This window comes from Nyctereutes procyonoides, unplaced genomic scaffold (assembly GCF_905146905.1).
Source record: "Nyctereutes procyonoides isolate TBG_1078 unplaced genomic scaffold, NYPRO_anot_genome, whole genome shotgun sequence".
NCBI classification, from domain to species: Eukaryota; Metazoa; Chordata; class Mammalia; order Carnivora; family Canidae; genus Nyctereutes; species Nyctereutes procyonoides.
In genome coordinates, this window is record NW_026575048.1 from 19,441,581 (window position 1) to 19,460,514 (window position 18,934).

The window sequence follows — 18,934 nt, forward strand, 5'->3', positions numbered from 1 at the left end:
CATTAAAAAGAGCCAGTAAAGACTTCCAGAAAGGAGCATGCAATTCTGAGCATGACAAGTCAGGAGCCGTGTGTGCTATAGCAGCCAGATGGGCATCCCACACCCTTGGAGTCAGGGACCCAGGGTGGCCAGGCTGAGGGTCCATGTGAGAATCAGCCATGTGAACCCTGGTAGGGCCTGCTGTCTGGGGCAGCCGTGAGCAAGGATCAGATTCTGTCCTCCCCTGGAGGTGGCCAATGGTTCACACCTGCCAGCTCCAGAGCCTCTTCACTTACTCCCCCATTGACCCCTGCATCTGGTCTGCACCCTATGTCTGAAACCCAATAGGAGTGCTGAACGTCATAATCCCCACCACCATGTTTCCACTGGAAGGTAAGTCAACAGCTTGGCTTTTCAGGATCCCTATGCCACTAAATCAGCAGACCAAAAAAAAGGAGTTACCCCCCTGGCTTGGGGGATCGATCCTGATTACCAAAGAGACATTGGGTTGCTGGTTTACAACAGAGGCAAAGAAGACCATGTTTGGAATCCAGAGGATTTTCTCAGTTACCTCTTCCATGCCAAAAATTTAGGATTAAGGGAAAACTTCAGTAACAATACAACAAAGACAGGGCAATCTGGTATTCAGATCCTTCCAGAATCTAGGTTTATCTCACTCCACCAGGTAAAAGAAGCCTGGCCTTCTGGGAGTCCAGCTGAGCGCAGAGGAAATGTAGGGTGAGTAATGGGAGAAAGGAACCAGACATTAAATGTTGCCTTGCAAACAAATAGATATGAGAACCGTAGTAGTTTTGCATATTTTCTATTTTCTTGATATACATGTGTGTGTTTATTTGTACATGGTGACTTTTTTCTTTTTTCCTCCTTCGTCCCATTATTTCACCATGATTTCATACACAAGTTGTTGGAAGTTAACTTTATAATTGAGTCTTTTTTGTTGTTGTTTTTAAGGGCACAGACTCAGGACCCTGAGATCAAGAGTCACACACTCAGGGGCACCGGGGTGGCACAGTCAGTTGGGCATCTGACTCTTGGTTTCAGCTCAGGTTGTCATCTCAGAGTTGTGGGATCGGGCCCCACGTTTGGCTCTGGGCTCAGTGCAGAGGCTGCTGGGGATTCTCTCTCCTTCTCCCTCTGCCCTTCCTGCTTGTGCTCTCTATCTCAAATAAAATCAATAAATCTTAAAAAAAGAGAAAATCAAGAGTCGCATGCTCCACTGGCTGAGCCAGCCAGGTGCCCCTATAATTTAGTCTGTAGGTAACAGAATAGTCAGTGGGACTGTGATTGAATTTGAGAAGTTATTCATGGAGACAGTGGGCTGATCCAATGATTGGTGGAACTCTTCATTTGGGGAAAAGAGTGAGAACCTCAGTGAGAAAAATAGCTGTGTCTCGCTAGATAGAAATATAGCTTATTTTGTAGTTGTAGGGGGCCCCCAAACGTGTGTGAAAGGTGCAAATGGAGCTGTGCAGCCAAAGGAGCAGACTGTGCCAGTTATCGATTTATTCATCCTTCATTTCCTGCTCAGTGAAAATGGAGCTAGGCCCTTGAAATATTTCTTCTTTGCCAGCAGGCAGTCGGGCGTTAGACTCTGCCAGCAGAGGGTGATGGAGGGTCACTGAAGAAAAGGGAGTCCTCTTTCCTTGACCCGGGGTGCTCTCCTGGAGGGTTCCAATACCATACCCAACTTCTCCAGCAGCCACATCCTGTTGTCTCTGTGGCTCCCCTCTGCCCAGTCCTGCCCCATCCAGCACCAGGCTCCGGCCAGGAGGGTGCTCCTCCAGGGCCTGGCCTCTGCAGTGGGGTGATCAGCAACAGCAGCCAGCAGCTTCACCCAACACTCCCTTGGGGGGCTTAGTGGCACGGTGCCTCCAGCAATATAACTCCTCATGCCCAACTTTCCTTGGGACCCAAAGGATGACTTCCAGTGAGCTCCAGGGGTAGGTTTCCAGCAAGTTCAGCCAACATGTCCGTCATCCAGGGCGCCACAGCCATGCCCTCTCCAACAAGATCAGGGTCCCAACCCTGGGGGGTATCTTCCGTGGGTGTTCCATGGCGACCCCAGGGAAGTAGCTGGTCTCAAACATGCTACTTCTAGATCCTCTGCAGTTTGTTTTGCTGCTTCCTAGCCAAACTCTCATTACTCCAATCCCCTGTTGTAGTTAATAAGTCTTGATAGTAAACTTTTCCTGTTTAAATCACTATGTGGTTTCTGTCTTCTGAATGGACTCTGACTGATACAGTCACCCACAGCCTCAAAGGGCCTTTTCCATCCTCACCGTCCGTGAGTTGAATCCAGCATCCGTGCCAGCTAACCACGACCCCACTTGAAGCACGTCAATCATTTACTGAGTGCCACTGCTGAGCCACGAGACACCTCTCCTTCTGGAAGTTCACAAACCGGTGGATTCTCTGGCTCTCTCTCCTGTCCATGCCTCCACCTGGCTCTGTGCCCTTGATCCTCCCACCCCTGGGGCCCACCTCTCCACTAGTGCATGTGGGCACCATCCTGGATCCCACTGTACCCCCAGCTGCCCTCCGAAATCCCCTCTGCTGAGATACTCAGTCTTCATGTAGAGCAGACCTCCACTTTCTGAACATCCCTCACTGGCTGATTTGCAGTCACCTAAAATCCCACTTTTCTAGAACCAGAGGTCTCCTGTTTCCTCGGGCTTCTCTCCCTATGTGGAAGTGGCACCACCCTCCGCTCAGCTGCCGAAGCCCCAAACCCCGAAGAGAAATGAAATCCCCTTCCCCTGAAGTCCCCACATTCCGCCGGGCACCAGGCACCGATCCTCAGGCCTCCATGCCCCAGCTCCTCTGCCCTCTGCACCACAGGGCGCGACCTTGGTTCTGCCACGGGGCTCCCTGCCTCTCCGGCCCTCTACCTCCCACCCCAGCCACTCAGCAAAGATTTTCCACACAGGGCTTCCTCAATCAAAACCTATGACACCTGATGAAAATGTTCTAAAATTGATTGTGGTGATGGTTGCACAACTCTGTGAATGTACTAAAACCCATCGAATTACACACTTTAAATGGCTGAATTGGATGGTATGTGAATTATATTTCAATAAAGCTGTTATTAAAAAAAAACTCATGGGACGCCTGGATGGCTCAGCAGTTGAGCGTCTGCCTTCGGCTCAGGGCAGCTCAGGGCGTGCGTGATCCTGGGATCCGGGATCGAGTTCCACATTGGGCTCCTTGTGGGGAGCCTGCTTCTCCCTCTGCCTATGTCTCTGCCTCTGTGTGTGTGTGTGTGTGTGTCTTTCATGAATTAATAAAATCTTTAAAAAAATTAAAAAGATAAGATAAAAAAATTTAAAAACGTCATGATGCCAATGATTTTCATGCAGAGTAAAATCTAAACTCTGGCCTGGTCCTACACCAACGGCTCACTGCAACATGCTCCCCCACCCCACCTTCCCAGCTGACCCCATCATTCCAGGGCCGGTCACTGTCCTCCAGCTTACATCCCCCATCCCCACACTTGTGACTACACTCACACCATTCTCTCCCCTGACTGGGGGGAGGAAGGGCCCTCCCCCATCCCTCAGCACCACCCCACTCCCATTCCTTCTCCTCAACCATCCATCCAGGGGTCTTTAATCAGTTTCTGTTGTGTGGTCATTTTGCTTTTCATGTGTATATGCGTGTGTCTGCTTTCCCCAAACAGATGAGGTCAGAGTTCATGTCTGGCACCTTGCTGGCCCCCCAAACAGCCAACAGCTGTCTTCCCCTCCTGCCCCTCCCCCTCCTGCCTGTTCTGGGTGACCCTTGAGGCAGAGAGGACTGTGTGAAGTCACTCCCAGGCAGCTGCAACATCCCTAGCACAGTGTTGCGGTGCCCAGAGTGACCCCCCACAAGCCCCATTCTAGGGGTCGCTTAGCAGAGTTCCCCAAGGCACTGTGCCAATGGAAAAGCCCTCTTCTGGAGCTCTGGGTTCCTGTGCCACATTTCCCAGGCCAGGATGTACCCCTGCTGTGGGGTTTGCAGGCCCGACCAGCCCCCAGATGCCCAGGGAGAAGGGAATTGTGAGGGTCCCAGGTCAGGGTGTCAGTGAACCACGGGAAGCCAGGGGGGCTAGCCTCCCGCACCCTGCCAGGCCCTTGGAAGCTGAGTCCTAGGTATCTATGCACACACTTCTTCCACTCTTCCTAGATCAAGTGACAAGGAGCGACCTCCCACCTGACCCCCTCCCAGGCCAAGGCTACGATGTCTCCCCTACAGGGTCCTCAGGGCCTGGGAGCTGCTGTTGAGGCACAACTCCTCTCCACCCACTGCTAAATGAACTACCTACCAGTCCCTGATTTGCTTTCTCCTCACCCTCCGCCCCACCCAAAACCAAACCTCTTGTGGAGGGAGTGGAGGGGAGGAAAAAGGGTCCCAGATTCTGGGCAGCACATCTCAGAATCACTAACCCCTGCCCAGGAGCTCTGGTGCCATCACGCCCCACTGCAGCCCTAGGGAGGCTCAGCTGGACTCGGCCTCAAACCCTGGCTCTGCCATTCAAGAGACGTGAGCTCTGGTTTCCCAACCTGTACAACAGAGTGAATAGGAGCTCCTACTTTATAAGCCCATTTTAAGATATGAGAGAACCCGAGACAACCGTTTAGCACGGTGTCTGGCACACGGTGGGCACTAAATCAATGTTAAGTCTTTAAAAAAGTATTATGTGATTAATCAGGGCAAAAGGCCAGTGAAGTGTCCTCAGGAAACCTAGACTCTGGCTTAAGACCATGCCCACAAGTGGCTCTTGCTCCCTGTGGCCTGACCTAGAGTCCTCTCTCTGAGGCAAAGCCCAAGCTTGCCCCTAATCCCCCTGGCCACAAGACTGGGTAACCTCTTCATCACAGCCCTGAATCTGTCATCACAAACACATACACACACACATGCACACAGAGATACACACAGATACGCACGCATGTGGACACAGACACAGGCATGTACACACATACGCACACATAGACATTCCCCCACACACACACACACACAGCCAGATACAGATACACAGATACAGACAGGCACGTAGGTACACACACACACACACACACACACACACACCCATTCCTCTCACGCACCAGGCTCTCCCTGCACATGCGTCACACATTTCACCTACGGCATGGGCCAAAGAGGCATTTGGAAACCAGCTTGGGAACCTCATAACCATTCATAACATTGTTCCGAGAGAAAACACAAAACATTGCCCGATAAACAAACATTTGCAATAGAATTCCTCCAAGAGCTAGGAATCGCCTGTGCTAGAAAACTAACAGAGCAAGAAGAGAAAAACCGCATAAACTTAGTTTGCCTCTGCAAAATTAATACCAATTACAAAAACATTTATGTGAACTGCTTACCATTTACACCTAATTACCATGCAGCACAATTATGCATACCATTAAGGGCATGCCAGATTAATTATGCTGTACGTTTCATTTGATTACACCACCACACCCTCAGTCCATATATGCTCAGCTTCCAGAGGGCTGCCCCCCCGACAGGGTACGCGCGCAGGTCTGTACAAACCCAGTGAAACACTGGTTTCCGCGCTCAAATTGATAGTGGTCCCAGCCCAACCCCTTGCCCAGCCAGAGACAGCCTGACTCTGGCCCAGGCCTTCCTGCCAACATCACGGCCACGAGAGCCTGGGAGGAGAAAAAGCCATCTTCCCACCAGAGCCTCCTCCAGAAGGCAGAGACGCTTCAAAGGTCTCCCCACGGGCATGGCTGCGTGTCACAGGGCCCAGGATACCGCCAATGGTCACCATGTGTGCCCGCTCACAAGGAAGCCAGTCTCACTGTTCAGACAAGGTCACCCCGGGCTCGTCTCCCAGACCCCACCAGAGCCCTGCACCCCTTTGCCTAGCACACCGAGCCAGCTCTGGGCAAGGTCCCGGCTGTGCTCCACCCAGGCCCCGTGCAGAGCCTCTCCCTCCCTGCCCTCTGCTCTCCACACAGCCCTGGGCAGTTCTATCCACTCTTTACTAAAGAGAAAAGGAACCAACTCCCCCTGTTCCCAGGTAGCCCACTAGATGCTCTTCAAATACACTGGGGTGACCAGGCTTGAGAGTCAATGGAACATGATAAATGGACCCTCCCAGGACAAGCAACTCCTCAAAATTGACTGAGGGAATGGGGGCGGGGGGGAGAGGGGGACAGGGCTCCCAGAGGCAAAGACCAAGAAGCAGCTCAGCCAGTGAGAGAGGGAAAGAAGGAGGGCACACATGTGTGCCTCCCCAGCACCAGACAGAGAGCATGCGCAGCCAAGTGTTCATTCCCGAGTACCTATGAGGCCAGCCACATAAGGCTTCTTTTAAAAGACAGGTGACATAAAGAGTGTGACGAGTGACATCAAATGCCCAGGTTTATTTTTTTTTATTTTTTTATTTTTTAAAGATGTATTTATTTATTCATTCAGAGAGAGAGAGATAGGCAGAGGGAGAAGCGGGCTCCATGCAGGGATCCCGACGCGGGACTCGATCCCGGGTGTCCAGGATCACGTCCTGGGCTGCAGGCGGCGCTAAACTGCTGCGCCACCCGGGCTGCCCAAATGCCCAGGTTTAATGCATGAAGCAGTGCTCCAAACAAGCAAACACGAGCCTGTGAGGTTATCTCCACTTTGCAGATGGCAAACCTGAGGCTAAGAAGGGTGGACTGATCTGCCCAAGGATGCAGCTGGGAGGTGGCAGGGGCCGAGGGGCCCCTGTCTGTCCAGCACTGGGTCTGGTGGCCCTGGCACGATGCCACACTGCCTCTTGTCTCAGTGGCGCTAATGCGGCTCACGTCATTTTTCAAGAAGTTCTTTGCTAATGGCCCTTCCTGTGACATATAGAGGACTCAGTTCGATCTTAGAGAAAGTTCTTGTTCGTCTCTTTTGTTTGCTTCCCAAAACTGCATATCCCTACCTATCTAGGCAGCCCTGCCTCTGGAGGGGGGGTGGATGCTAACTTTGCAATTCACATGCCATTCTCAAAGGCGGACAGGACTCACCCCAAGTCCTGCAGCCGGGGAGTCCAAGGACAGAGTCCAGGCCTTGAGGCTCATCTTTTTTTTTTTTTTAAGATTTTATTTACTTATTTGAGAGAGAGACAGCATGAGCAGGGGGAGTGGCAGAGGGAGAGGGGGAAGCAGACTCCCTGCTGAGCAGGGAGCCTGACACAGGGATCATGACCTGAGCTGGAGGCAGATGCTTATCCAACTGAGCCACCCAGGCGGCCTGAGGCTCATCCTCTGAGGGGCCTCCTTAGAAGTACAAGCCCCTGCTCAGGCTTCCAACCACCAGGATTCCCCTAGTTACTTCCCTCCTCAAAAATCTACAGGGTTTGCTACCAGTTATGGAAGAAAATGTGCCCGCCTTTCTAATCCATCCGGCTGGGCCCGGCCCGGCCCTGGGCGCCCCAACTCCAGTACTTTCCCCCACATGAAGGCACTCCCAGACTACCCCCACCTGTGCCTCTCAGTGGCTGCCACCTTCACCCATGCAGCTGGCCAGGTGACATCACCCAGCCATTCCTGCCAGCTCTGCTCCCAAAATGCCTCCCTAAGCACCCCACCTCCATGCTCACACTCTGTTTCCCTCCTGCCTCAGCTCCTTTCCCCTCCCCCCCTTTTTTAAGATTTTATTTATTTATTCATGAGAGACACAGAGTGAGAGAGGCAGAGACACAGGCAGAGGGAGAAGCAGGCTCCATGCAGGGAGCCTGACGGGGGACTCGATCCCGGGTCTCTAGGATCACGCCCTGGGCGGAAGGCAGCGCTAAACCGCTGAGCCACCCAGGCTGCCCCTGCCCCTTTCCTTTTGTCCGATCTCTCTGTCCTGACGCCCCTGGGTGCTCTCCCACAGACACAAATATGGGTACTCCAAGCCCAGCATCTATCAGCAGGTAACATCCCAGCCCTTCTGGGTCCAGTGCCAGCCCTGCCCTCCGGCCCCACAGCCCACAGTTCCTCATCCCATCAGGTCAGGAAAGGCCCTTGAGCCCCTGGCTAACTGCTCCTTGCCCTTGACACTCAGCTCAGCCGTCACCTCTTTAAAACAGTATTGTGATGAGCCCGTCATTATGACATTGCTGAACCACTGTGTTGTGCACCTGAGGCTAATTTAACATTATAAGTCAACTAAATTTCAATTTAAAAAAATTGTTTAGGGGCACCTGGGTGGCTCAGTGGTTGAGCGTCTGCCTTTGGCTCAGGCTATGATCCTAGGGTCCTGGAATCGAGTCCCACGTCAGGCTCCTTGCAGGGAGGCTGCTTCTCCCTCTGCCTGTGTCCCTGCCTCTCTGTGTCTCTCATTAATAAATAAATAAAATCTTAAAAAAATTTTTTTTTGTTAAAACCCTTCCTGGGGCGCTTGTGTGGCTCAGTCGGTTAAGTGTCTGTCTTCAGCTCAGGTCTTGATCCTGGGGTCCTGGGATCCAGCCGCACCAGCTCCCTGCTCAGTGAGGAGCCTACTTCTCCCTCTCCCTTTGCCCCTCCCCCCTGCTTGTGCTCTCTCGCTCTCTCTTAAATAAATAAATAAATTTTTTAAATAAATAAGCCCCTCCTGATTTTTTTCTCTCCTCTGAATGAGATGTCCCTTCTCTGAGCCCCTGAGCTCTCTCCACCCACCTGCATTCTAATAATTACTCCACGTCAGAGCACCGGCTCAGTCTCTTTCATCTTTGTGGCCCGTGCCTGGCACATAGTAGGTCTTTAATAAATGAACAGATGAACATTATTTAAGGATCTGAAGCAAGGGACCTCCGGACAGAAACTCGAGAGCTGCCAGGCCTGCCAAGGCAGGGCCCTGGCAGCTCAGTCTGCTGAACCCCAGTTCTCCTGGAGTCCAGGCCGTGTAGAGGGTGTTGACAGAAAAAAACCCAGAAGCAACTGCCAGGCCCCACTGGGCTTCCCAGCTGAGCCCCCAGTGCCAGGCAGGCCCTCAGGCCACCACCAGATGGGCGGGGAAGCCGGCCGTGAGAGGATGGCAATAGGCACCGCATTGTTGCTGGTCGTAAAACCATTAGGAACCATTGCCGTGTGCCAGCTGCCTGGCCTGCTGTGGTCTAGACCCTCCCAGGCCTCCAGGCCAGGGGGCAGAGCCGGCCCTGCCAGCAGGCCCAGAACCCAGCAGAGAGGTTATGGCCTGCTCTGGGCCCAGTGAGACCAGAGGGCAGTGAAAGAGAAGGCCCAGGACTGAGGGGACCCGTGAGGTCCCTAGTGGGCCTGGACTCCACCAAGACTAAAGGCCCAGGGATCGGGGGGCCAGGGCCAGAGGGCTTACAGATCAACCAGCTGAACCTCGACCTTCCAGAGGCCCCGAGATCCCCACAGGGAGGATGACAGATACCTCTGTAAGGTCTTGCAAAGCAACAGGGCCTCACGGGGGCCATCTTGCCCGGTCCCCACAGTCACCCGCACGCAGCCCTCTCACGACAGGAGCTCCTGTCTCCTCGTTTCCTACTGTGTGCTGGGGACAGTGCCAACTGTTCTTCAGACAGGATTCCACTGGCTTCCGGCCATGCCGGTAAGAGATGGAGGCCTTTCATGCTGATCTGCGGCACAAGGACACTTAGGCCCAGGCTAAGCCAGGGCTGGTGGGGCTGACATGCACATCAGGTGCGCCGGCCGTCTGCCTGTCACATCCCTTCTCAGACCGGCACACCTGTCCCCTGCTGGCCTGGGGCTGAGGCCGGGGGTGCGGCAGAGGGACACGCTCCGTGCTTGCTTCCATGTCACCATATTTCTCTGCCGGCCTTCAGCCAGGGGTGGGGCCGAGGCAGACATGGACACATACCCTTTCCCGTGTGGCATTGAACGGGGACGCCTCGGAGGGGAAAACGAGCTCGAAAACGAGCTCGAGGAAAGCAACCATGGCAGGGGCTGGTGCTGGGGGTGGGCCATGGAAGGGGAAGCTGGGGGCTGTTGCCAAGCAACCGGCAGAGGAATTTGTAGCTGCCTTTTCTCCCCTCTCCGCCCTGTCACCTGGGTCGCTGCCACCCACTCGTGGGCCTCTCCGGACACAGACCTGGGCCCAGCTGGAGCCCACATGCCCGAAGAGTTCCCCAGAACCCCTTCCATCCCTTTCTGGGCCCCCCTGAAGCCCTACGCTGTCCTCCCTACGTGTGGCTCTCCGCGCTGCCCATTCTATGCCAGGGCCAGGTCGCCTGAGCTCCGCCTGGGGACCAGGCCCCGATTAGACCACCGGGTCCCAGGGAACCATTTGGGCCACAAGAGCCACCAGATCGAAGCCGTCCATGAAGTCCCCCAGTGATTCATTTCCCATTCTGGGTGAACTGAGAGCTCAAGTCACCGTCCCATAGAGCTAACTGGGCCCACTGGCCCTGCCCTGCCACAGGCTAGGCTTCAGCCAGCTGCCTATCTTCCATTCACAGCCCATCCCTGCTAGTCCTGGCCTTTGCTTAGAGGCTTCCCAGGGTCTGTAATGTTTGTCCCTGCAACCCTTCCAGAAAGAACAGGCACCTGAGTGGCCCTAGCCTTTGCTGTCAGCCTCCAAGCTCCTTTCTTACCCATTATAAAAAAGAGTCATCCTTCCAGCCCTACCATGACTCAAATCTTTTCCACGTTCTCATCCAGAAGCTTTAAAAAGTGTGGTTTTATTTATTTTTGTTGTTGTCATTAAGAAAGTAACACATGTGCGTTTACATCTTTTCAAAGATTACAAAAATGTATAAAGTATATAAAGAGGCAGAGACTTTGTGGACAGGTCTGCTGGGTAACCTTCCAGAACAACTTTTTCTGTCCATGTATATATGTATTTATTTTTAAAGGGTTTTACAAAAACAAGATCACACCCCCACACACTGCCTTTGTGGGTTACCCAACACCATATCACAGGCATGTAACACATCAGAATAGACGTGCTTACTACCTCCTTTCAAAGGCTTGGGGGAATCTAAATAGATTCCTCTTTATCCATTAAATGTATTACTCTTTTCAGAATCTCTAAAATTGATCATACAGGACCATTCTTCAAGAAACCCCTTTCCCACAGGTTCTGTTTGGTGGAATGTTAGAGGATACCAGCTGCTAGGCATAGGCCTGTGTGCCCTCCCCTGCCCCTCTCAGGGTCCTCTGGGGAACCTCTGGGGGGAGCAACACTCCCAGAGCCCCCAGCTTCACGGCCGCCCAGGCCCAGAGTTCCCTGATATTCCCCGTGACATGGCCCTGTCAATCCATGCATGGCTCAGTAAACCACAGACCTGACCCCGCTGTCCCATAATGTCCTCTCTGAGCATCTTTCAATCTGTCCAAGTAAAGCCCACTGGGACACAGGGATCTAGGGGATGTGTTAGGTCTAGAACACCTGCACCAATCCCTAGGCCCATTCATTGGCACAGCAGCAGAGGAACTAGAGTAGGAGTCAGCACGCCCAAGTTCTGACCCCCACTTACTCGCTGGGAGGGATAGGCCTCTGTCCCCTTGGTGTTCCCAGACAGGGTGGCTAACAACTGGTTCAGAATAAAAATGACCTTGACATTTGAAACAGAAACAGAGAGGGGAGATCAATAGGGATGACACTGAGCAGGGCCATGACCACAGGAAAGAGAAAATAGGAACCTGGTTATGGAAATAAATAAGGCTGGGAAGCCTTAGGGGTCAGAGGGGACCTCAGCAGGACAGGGGTGGACCACGCTGAGCTGAGCTGAGTTATGGTTGGAAAAAAAATTCCACTCCCTGCAGGGATTCAGTTAGGAAAGCCCCAGACGTCTGCACCTCCTCCCCGTCGCTGTCCTCCAGACAGGCCTGGCCTGGATGTGATCGGCAAGGGAGATGTGGCCTGAGGGCCCTGACCACTAGCTGTCCTTGGGGCGGGGGGGGGGGGGGGGGGGGGGGGGGGGGGGCGTGCTGCTAAGCACCTGCAGCCACACCCGGGTCACATCCCCTCAGAGCCTGCTTGGTTCTGCTGTGGGTGGTGGAGGGAGCCTGCAAGGAAGAGCAGAGTCAGCCCTGCTGCCCCCATTTCTCTCCTACTCACAGCCCCTTGTGGGAATGTTCTGGATGCTGGGGCACCTCAGCCTGGTTGAGGGGAAGCAGTGGGAGGCCAAGCAAGGGACCCTCCTCCTCCCCATTCATACCAGGGTTGCTGTCCCTGGAGTGCAGATCTTACCCTGGCTGGTGTTCCCCTTAATAGCCACAGACCCCTGGGGTTACTGTGATTTAAATATGCTGTTTCCCTCCAAGTCTGAACTCTTAAGTGCTAATCTATGGAATATAAAGGGATCATCCAGAGCCTACACCAAATGAGCTCAGCTGGCCCCTTCCCTGCTCCCCTCCTGCCCTCCACCTCCCCATCCGTCCCTCTGGCTTCTCCCCACCCCACCAAGACACTACACGCAGGGCCATGCAGGAGTTACAGAGCATAGGGACTGCTCTCCCCAAATCGATGTGGGGCCTCAGCCTGGCCCTCAGCTCACCAGAGGCCCCACTCCACCCCCACCCCACCCCCTAGCATCTCCTCCACCCTCCAGCCACCCATCCCCCACAGCGAGGCTTCCCTCCCTAGGCCTGGAGGCCCCACCTCAGTGGTACCACCTCCTCCAAGAAGGTTTCCCTGATCCCCTCTGGTTCATTGTGGCTTCACTGTTCTTTGAGCACTTTATTTCTCCCTCTCCTGTGACCTTGGTCTGTGGTCATCAATTAGCTGGGCTCATCCTAAACTCACTCTGTGTTCCCTCAAATCCTAGCACAGGGCTCTGCCCACAAGAAATGTTCAACAAGCAAACAGAGACGCTCAAGGCAGGATCAGAATAAAGAGCCGGAACTACAGCGTGAAGGATTTAAGGTGGGTACACAGACAACCTGTTGACAACGTGCTCTGTTACTCTCCAGAACAGATGGCTAAGTGGCACCGAGGAGCCTTCCCCTCTGCAGATCTGTCAATCAGAACATCCACATCAATCAGAACCAGCACCTTCCTCCATCATCCACTCTTTGGCAAAAGAGGCGGGAAGGTGGACAGGCTTCTGAGGGCACTTCCCGCAGTACTGGTCCACCCAAGCTGCCCAAATGATGAGGATCCTCACAGCCACCTGACACTGAGCATGGACACTCCACCAAGGGAGTAATGCGCATCGACCCCTGAGTCCTCACGACACCCTCAACTTATTTCCATGGTACAGGTGAGGAAACTGAGGCACGGGGCGATTAAGTTAGGTGGTCCAGATCTCGAGGCAGCAGGGAAGCATCGGACTCCAGGGCCCTCACTTCAGCTGCCTTGAAACAGGCCCGTGTCTAAGCAAGTCCTATCTCTCCCCACGTGGCTGCACACCGTGTCCGTGGAAGTATGCACACACACACACACACACACACACATGCACCACACCCTGTCTTGCCCACGACATTCAGCCAAGTGCAGGTCAGCTTGAACACACACACATATCTCTGATACTTCATGGGTCTCAGATTTGAGTTTTTTTTATTTTTTTTTTAAGCGAAAAATAGAGAGGACTGAAAACGAGTCCTCAAGATTTGGGAGGAAAGGAATGTGGCACCCAAGCTGACCATGAAAGCCCTTTGGAGCGGTAAAACGTGGTCACAGAGATGCCAGCCTCAAAAGGGCAGGTGGGGGCTCCTGACTGGTGCTACTATCTGTTAGATACCGGAGTAGGAGTGGAAACGATTCCCCAGGGCCATACCACACATCTCCCCAGGGACCCCAGGCCCGCACCAGCAGCAGGAAGAGACGAGGGAAAGGAGCTTGTGACGGGCACCCAATCCTGGCCTCAGGCTCTGGGTAGTACTTCCAACCCCGGCCTGGTCCTACACCCAAACAGCCCCCAACCCAGCTCCAAGGGTTCTCAGAGCTTCAAGTTCTCTTTCAAATCTCAGTTGTAAGGCTTGGATACCAATGGTTAATATTTCAGGTGCAACGATGGGGAGTGAGGGGTCTACTCTTAAATTACCCATCAGGAAGCAGGTAAGGCGATTCTGAGTTCCCTACGTGCTTCCCAACAGAAGGAGCCTTGCCGGGCCACCGCTAAGGGAGAGGACACACACCCAAACCGCAGAAGTGTAGCAAGCTCCCCTGCTGTTCAGCAGACACCCAGGGAGGTCCCACTAAATGTCTGATGGGGGACCCAGAAGCCTCCAAGTCGAGGTCCTTATCCTGTGGAGACCGCAGGCTTATGGGAGAGAGCTGGAGCAGGGGACACTGTGTGAGTTCCCCAGGGGCCAAGTCACCCTGGGCAAGGATTTTCTAACTTGTCCTGCATTTCTTGCAGGGCACCATTGGCAGTGCTGTGTGACTGTGATAGGAAAATATCCACAAGGAACTCGAGAGCATATTGTGAATTGGACTCGGGGGGGGGGGGGAACCCTCGGAAATCATGTACACACACCGATTTACGTGTGAACCTACATGTGAAGGTTTACCTGGAGGCTGTCTTTTTACACTCTCTGAGGAGGCACCTGCGACAAACCTGTCTCCCTGCGGGGGGGCCCCCACCCCTCACCCGCCCCTTTTTTTTCACGGGCCCATCCCCCAGGAGGCCTGGCTCGCTCAGACCTCCACTCCTTGGAAGCCTTTCCCGGATTACCGCTGTGTGGTGAAAACAGACCACCCCACCCCCATTCCCGGGTCTGAAATTCCACCACTAGAATCAGAGCCATAGAATTTCAAAGTTGGAATGGACCTCCGAGCTCCGATCCAACCCCCACCCCACAGAGGAATCCCGTCCGCAGACACCCTGACAGATGGCCACAGTGCGGTCGTCCTCTCCAGTGCTAGGAGGGCAGCCTTGCTCTGTGCCCCTGGCACTGCTCGAATCTAGAAGGAATTCACCTTCCCAAGGCCGGCTTTCTACCGCGGGCCCCCGTGCCTGGGATGGGCAGCAGGCTCGGTCAGCCTGAGCCCGAGCCTGAGCCGGGAGCCATGCGCTTGAGGAGTAGCTGAAGCCTGAGTGCCGAGCAGCTGGACAAGAGTGCAGAGAGGGAGCCAGAGCCCAAAGAAGTGGGGCCAGGGAAGGGAGGCAGGCAGGCAGGCAGGTGCCAGAGCCGAAGCGCAAGTTTGCCGCCCGGGTGCAGCACATGTACACACATGCACTCCCAGGCCCGCAGACTCACACTGTCACGGAGTTGCCTGTCAACAGCCCAACGACCGCCTCAACGGGACCTGGAGGCGGAGGGGGACCACCTTACCCCAGAAACCTAGCAGGAACTCCTGACAACCCAAGCCTCCAGACCCCGGCAGCTGAGGAAAGCCCCAGAAGATAGCCCCTGCCAGCAGAGCCGGCAGCCCTAAGGGGGTGCCTCCGCCTGACAGCTGGGCTCCCCAGAGCCCGCAGGCCAGTCCTCACACTCCAGCAACGCGAAGGAGAAAAGCCTCCCTGGCTGCAGCTGTCACATCTGCCTGCAAGGGAGGAGGCACAGCTAGAGCAGCACCTGATCCCAGGATCCCCTCAGAGCCCGCCAGCCCAGGAGGCCGGAGGCCGCTTCAGCCGCTGGCAGCCCAGGGTGAAACATGAAGACTCAACAGTCCCCCAGGGATGCTGATGGCAGTCTCCGGGCACGGCAGCGAGGGGCAAGCGGGGTCACGGGGCGGAGGGCGCCCGTGGCCCAGGCTCCCGGCCCTGCTGGCTGGGAGGGGGCACGCGGAGTGGCTCCGGGCCCCCCAGCCCTTCGCCCCCGCCCCCGGGCCCGGGCTGGCCGGCTGGGTGCTGGGCGCCATCTTGGGTCAAGGTGCAGCCACGGGGGGCTCCCTCCCGCGCAGGGGAAGGAGCCCCCCCACGCCCCAGCCAGGGCAGCAGCGCCTACTCCGCGGGCCTCGCCGCGCAGAGGTGGAAGGACGCTGGGGATGGAGAGAAAAGTGGGAAATAACAGAGGGGGGTGGGAGGGGAGTGGGTGCCCCCAAGAAGGGAGGTTCCAGGAAAGCGAAATGCAGTTTGGCAGCCGGAGGGCCGCGGGCCCCAGCGATGGGGGGCTGGGGGAGGCCGGGGGCGGGCCCTGGACCCACGCCAGCCCGGTCCGCGCGCCGAGGGGGAGGGCGGGCAGGGCGGCCTGGGGGAGGGGAGCGGGGCGAGGGCGGGACACGGGCCGCGGCCGCCCACGGCTCCGAAGCTCGGGCTCTCCTGGGGCGGGGGGCCGCGGGGCCGAAGACCCCGATCTGCAGCCTCCGCGAGGCCTCGTCCTTCACTGTGCAGATGCGAAGCTTTCAAGGACACGTCTGCACCGGCCCAGCGGGGGTGCGTGTGCGTGAGTGTGTCCGCGTGCGTGTGAGTGTGTGCGACCGGGGGTGCTGCTGCAGGCGGCGACCCGGGGCGCCCCCACCCGCGCCGCTCCCGGCCCGGGCCCGCAGCTCCCATCCCCGCGTCTTCCGGCCCCCGCGGCCCGGGCCCGGGATCTTCGCCCGCCCCCGCCCCGCCCCCACACTGCGGCGCCGCCGCCACCGCCGCCGCCGCCGCCGCCGCCGCCCCGGCTCCCACGGCCCGCGGCGGGGGCAGGGAGGAGCCAGGCACGACGTCCCCCCCGCGCGCCGCCCGGCCCTCCGCGGGGAGGTGCGCCCCCCAAGCGGCACTCTCGCCACCCCCGCCGCCCCTCCCAGACCCGCTGGCACCCCGCACCCCCAGCCACAGGTGGCCGGAGCAGGATCGCTGCGCAGCGCTCCCCGGCCCGGCCCCCGAATCACCCCGCGGCCCGCCCCCGGGGGCCTCCCGGGTCCCCCGCCCCGCCGGGCCGAGGAGGGCCGGGAGCCGGGGGGAGGGGCGGGGGGCCGGGTCGTGCCAGGCTGCCATTTTCTGCCGCCGCCGCGGAGCCTGCGCGGGGCCCGGCCCCCGCCCCCTCCCCCGCTCCCTGCGGGCCGCGGCGCGAGCCGATCACTCCGGGTCGGGGTCCGCGCCCTGCAGCGCCCCGGCCGCAGGCCCCAGGCGGGGCCCCGGGGCGGGGGCAGGGCCCGGAAGGCGGGGGCGGCCAGGCCGGGGCCCCTGCGGCAGCGCGGAGCCGGGCACCGCGGCGGAGGCCGGCGGCGGAGGGGGCCCCCCGCGGCATTGTATAGACTTGAACTTGAGCCCGGAGCCGGGCGCGGGCGGGGGGCGCGGGCGGGGGCGGGGGCGGGGGCGGGGAGGGGGCTCCGCGCCGGGAGCGGGCGGGACGGGAGGGGGCGCCTGCGGAGCCCGCGGGGACATAAACAAACCCTCAGCTCCCCCGCGCCGCCCCGGCCAGCCCGGCCCGCCGTCCCCGCCCGCAGCCGCGGCCCCGCGAGCGCCCGGCGCCGAGTTGCAGGGGTCCGGGAGCGTGCCCCGAGCCGGGCACTGCCCGCCGCCGTGCCCCCCGCCCGGCCTCCCGCCCTCCCCGCCCGCCTCCGGGCCGGCCTCCCGGGCCGCCAGCAGCGGCGCTCATTACCGTGTGGCCGGTGGGGTCGGGCCGGCCCGGCTGCGCGCCCTGGTGCCGCGGCGCCGCGTCCCGGCTCGTCCTCTGCTCTCGCCGCCGCCGCCGCCGCCGCCGCCGCCGCCGCCGCCGCCCGCGCGCCCTCCCTCCCTCCCTCCCGGCCCGCCTGCCTGCCTGCCTCGCTCGCTCCCTCCCTCCCTCCGCTCGCTGTCGCGCTCCCTCTCTCCGCCTCCTCTGCCGGGTCCCCCCCTCCCACCCCTTCTCTCCGCCTTCCTCCTTCCCTCCCTCCGGCCGCCCGCGGGCCCAGGCCTCCGCCCGCCGCTCGCCCCCCGCGGCCGCGCTGGCCCCGGCCCCGGCGCTGCGGAGCCGGCCCGGGAGGCAGCGCCGACTGGGGGGCCCCGGGGCGCCGCGGCGGCAGCGGCCTGGGCGCGCGGCCGGTCCTAGCGCCCGCGGCCCGACTTCCCGGCCTCCGCGGCCCCGCCGGGGGTCTCGGCACGCTGCGAGACCGAGGGCCGGACCCCGCAGTGCCCCGACCCTGCGCTGGGCCTGGGCGCCCCGCCTCGGCCGCGCTCCGGGCCACTCCGCCGGGGGCCCTGCCGCAGCCCTCCCTCCCCCCGACCCGCGGGGCGCCCCGCTACCTGGCGCTGCCTCCGCGCTGGGTCCCCGCATCCAGCACTGGCCGCAGGGACAGCGGCCCCTCCTCTCCCCGGGCCGGTGTCAAGTGCCTCCCCCCGGCAGCCCGCGGAGCCCCCGGCGGCCTTCACCCTGCAGTTCTCCCGACCTCCACCAGAGCCCACTGCGCTCTGCCTGCCTCAGCACTGGGGCTGGGGACAGCAGCGCCGGCCCCTCCGCACCGCAATCCCCACCCGACCCGCCACCCCCGCCGGGTGCCGCCGCCGCGTGGAGGCCAGCCCACTCGGCGCGGCCAAGGTCGCGGCGCCAGGTCCATCCAGGCCGTCCTGGAGGCCCGGGCGCCTCGCTCGGATGAGTCCCCATAAAGGGAGTGAGCTCCCCGTACCTTGGAGTGTCCAAGTAGAGTTGAGTGCCCTCAGTTGGACAGTGGAAGACTGAAAGACTTCGTGGGGTGGGAGGTTGAACTAAATGACATTGAAGATCCCTTCCAGCTCTAAGATTCTGTGCACACCTACACTCCACCCTCACGCTTACTCACCCCTTTCCCGTGGGGGTTGTTCTCATTTCCCAGAGAGTTCTCCGGGCTCCAGGTTTCTGACTTGGGGCATCTCTGTCTACTTCCATCAGCATAGCCACCCTCTGCTCATCACTTTCCCAGTCGCTACCTCTAGGCCTTGGCGCTGGACCCCCCGAGCACCCCCAGACTGGCTCTCCGGTTCTGCCTGTACCTCCAGCAGCCCCTTCCACTGTGCACCCCCAATCCACCTGGCGCCTCAGCTACGTGGCAGTGCCCTGTGCTCCCTGACCCAAGTACCCACCACCCCCCTTGTGGGCAGGGGCTCCCCAAGATGGGCACTCAGGCCCTCACTGCTGAAACCAGTCCTACCTCTCCCTTCTCTCCCACCAGCTTCACCCCTTTGAGGGCACAAGAAGTCACCTAACTCGTTGAGACTCAAAGCTCAACTTTTGTCCAAGAC

General features: G+C 58.5%; 1 protein-coding gene across 1 annotated transcript in view; it reads right to left on the reverse strand.

The window, feature by feature from the left end:
* Window positions 1-18,007, reverse strand: part of DNMT3A (DNA methyltransferase 3 alpha) — a 105,401-nt gene extending 87,394 nt beyond the window's left edge. The window contains 1 exon segment of the mRNA XM_055327179.1: window positions 17,963-18,007. The gene's annotated coding sequence lies outside the window, so the exon portion shown is untranslated.
* Between the last annotated feature and the right edge of the window lie 927 nt (window positions 18,008-18,934).